We start from the raw sequence: 3,523 nt of genomic DNA on the forward strand, positions 1-3,523 counted from the left end.
TAAATGGGAATATAATTAATTCAATTAATTAAATGTATAAACTTCTGAGTTTATTCTACGTTGTTTTGGTTCTGATCTTTACTAACCTGTGGCAGAACTACCCCCCAGTGATAAAACTCTAGCCTTTTTCCCTTCTTTTCAGAAAATTAAGTAGTCACTGTCATACTTCTTGCGCGTGTTTGTGTAACAAGAAGAAAGTGTTGACGTATTTGGTTATCCTGAAATGTAATTATTATAACTAGTATAAAAAAAGTATCATTTATTCTTAGAAATACTTTTTTCCAATAAGTAATTGAGATGGGACTTGTTTGAGATTCCTCACAGTTCTTGAAGTATGTATGTAATGAAGGCAAGTAATTTTCTCTGGAGAAGAAAACTTTTTTAATCCTTTTTTAATTTTTCATGCTCAGTAGTTGACTTAAAGCAGAGACTGATTAGACAAAGTGATCTCACTGCCCTTTTTTGCATGTGACATGCACACAGATTGTGTAAACTTGACAGAATCTGCTATTTAATATCTGTTTAAAGGTGAATGTGACATTATTTCTACTTCATGAGGTGAAATCAGGATTCGAATGTAATGGGTGTTTGAACATGAAAATTAACTGCTGAACACATGTAGCAAATATGTCTCCATACTGTGCAAATCTCGTGTGCAGGAAGATGCAGTTACTGGTTAATAGCTGACATTTTAACAGTGCAGGTAAGGATTTTTTTGTTGTTTTAAGTCTCTCTGGTTTCTTCTTAATTAGTATTAACAATGGTGATGATTATCTTGCTATGTTGCTTAACACTTCAGTTCTGTAGTGAAAGCTGAACTCAAACCATCATTGTTATTACCTAGGGTCTTTTGTTTGTTTTATGAAGTTACAAAGTGGGGAAAGAGGCCTTATGGCCAAAGTCTTTCAGTATTGACAGTTGCATGTCAATTGAATTCCAGGTCACAATTTAAGTGGGCACTTCTATGTGGCAGATTTTTCTGATATTGAACTTTTAAAAATTCTAGTGAAAATACTCAAAAGTAATTTTGACATGTCCATATCACTTTTTGGCTTTAGGTGTTTGTTTAAGTGTTTAGCACTAACACATTCAGCGATAGTTTCTCTGGCTTCCCAGTGTCCCACTGAAAATACATATCCTAGTCTGCTTTGTGTATGTAAAAGCAATAGACTGAAGTAATTTTATATTGAGCTACAATATTATTTTGTTCAAAATGTTTCTGATTTTTTGTTTTTTTATATGAACATAAAAATCTTTCACAAATGGAATTTAGCATTTTTAGAAATATGCATGTACTTCAAAAAACAAGTTAAGTCTGAGACCAGTGACATTTAAGCGGAAGGACTAGAAAGGAAAATTAATTTTCATTATCACTTTCTGGCTCCATTATTATGTGAATTAAAATTAATTTTTATATACATTCATTGGGAAAATAAGGATTTATTTTTTGAATTAACAGATCTGAGTTATAATACTGTTCAAAAGGCATCTACTGTGCTTGCTGTAATGACATTCATTCCAAGATTTTTCTCCCAAAGTAATATCTCTGAATTTAAAAAATTTTAGAATGCTTACACAAAATGAAAATGAAGAAAAAAATGGAATCCTAATATTTTCATGTCTTCAAATTTATTTTTGCATATGTAATCTAAAATCAGATAACTGTAGGCAGTGCACAAAACTTGATAGTTCATTTATAGGAAAAGTAGGAAGGAGTAATTTAGCAATTTCTAACCGACAGAGTCGTGTTCCCCTCTGCTCCTCCCAAAGGAACTAGATGAACCTGTGAGTTTGTTGAACATTCTTGTGGACTGTCAGCTACTGTATGTTGTGTGACACTTTAAAAAAAAAAACAAAACCAAAAAAACCCCACAAACAAACAAAAAAACCCAAACACCAAAAAAACAAAACAAAACAAAAAACCACCAAACCCAAACAAACCTTTACACCAGCATTATATACTGTATTGAAATATAATACTGTAATTTATCCCCTTCTGTGAGCCAGCTGATGCTACAGCTGAAGTTTTGTGGTGGCTGCTGTGATTTAGGAAATGTCAAAACCAAGCTGTAGCCAGTCAGAACAACGTCATCTAAAATGACTTTCTGTGATCCAGGTCTTACAGACTGAAGACGTGTAAGTGATCTGTCTATTGGTAGTTGTTCCTCTAGTTTGTTTTCTCCTCCACTCCTAGTAGCTTCTAATACTGTTTGCTTTTTTGGCCCCTATTAGACAGAGGTGACCTCTCTGTATCTCCTCTAGCCCCAAAATTTTGTTCCCACTGAGTCAGTTCAGAGCTTGTGAAGATGTGATTCTGGCGTTATTTTTGCCCGCTATGTGTACCATGCTCTGTACACCACGTTTTCTTTCCAAGTTTTATCACTCAGTCACAGCTCCTCTGCAATTCTTGGTACCTCATCATGCCTCATCCAGTTATTTGTGATTTCTTTTGTACTTTTAAAGTACCATGGGACCTAGTAGAGACTTGTGTGGGCCACGACTGCTGGCCCTTATACGGTAAAATCTGGCTCTTCATTTCTACCCTCTACTGTCTTTTACCCCGTTATACATTTATTTAAGGATAATTCCTCTATCTTTGAGATTGTATCTGCACAACTAACCTTTGTGGTGTTGTTGTTTAAACGATTTGTTAAATAGTAGTAACGTTAAGTCCTGAAGAAGCAGAAAAACTTTAGGAAAGAAAAGAAGCCTCATCCTCGTTTTACAGGCTAAAGTAAACTTTCACATACTGTATGCCAAGTGTCTTTAATTTGTTGGGTTTTGAAGAATTAATAGTTTTCCCATTTTTAAATTTTTTTTTAAGAAGTTCCTATTCAGGTAATTGGTGAACAGCATTTTTTTTCGAATGTAACCACCAGAGGTCACTGAAACACAAGAATACAATGCAAGTAAACTACTATTTTACAGACTAGACCAAGATGTAACTGTGGAACTGTGTACTATCGTTATTCTGCTGATGTATTCTAATATGTCGGTCATATTAGAAAAAAAACTATAATAAATGAATACTTATACCTGTGAATTCACTTGCAGTTGATCTATTTTGAGTTAAGTATTTTTTAGAAGAATACTGCATTGATTAGAAAAAATGAGACTGATCTTAGAATACAGTGGGGAAATTGATCTGTATATTTTTCTTCACATTCTTATATTGAAGATGAGGACATTTTATGTGTAATTTCTTCTATCTGGCAATTGCAACAAAAGTTGTTGGTAGGTCACTCTTTTTTTCCTTAGAAATGTTTTTTTTTTTTTCCATGGCATTGCCCTTTACAAATCAGAAACATCTTTTTCTCTTCTATATTTCTAGTTATCTTAGGAGAACACCTAAATGTGAAAGTTTTATCTTTGTATTTAGGTTTTGAAACTGGTTCTTAAGGAACTAGATTCTATGAAAAAAAGATTCTTTCCAGGATTCTTGGCAAGAAAAATCTGCTTATTATTCATCTTACAGAAAGAAAAATTCTTCCCAAGTTAGGGAGGCTTGCTTCCATGTATGTCT

This window comes from Nyctibius grandis, unplaced genomic scaffold (assembly GCF_013368605.1).
Source record: "Nyctibius grandis isolate bNycGra1 unplaced genomic scaffold, bNycGra1.pri scaffold_68_arrow_ctg1_2, whole genome shotgun sequence".
Taxonomy (NCBI): domain Eukaryota; kingdom Metazoa; phylum Chordata; class Aves; order Nyctibiiformes; family Nyctibiidae; genus Nyctibius; species Nyctibius grandis.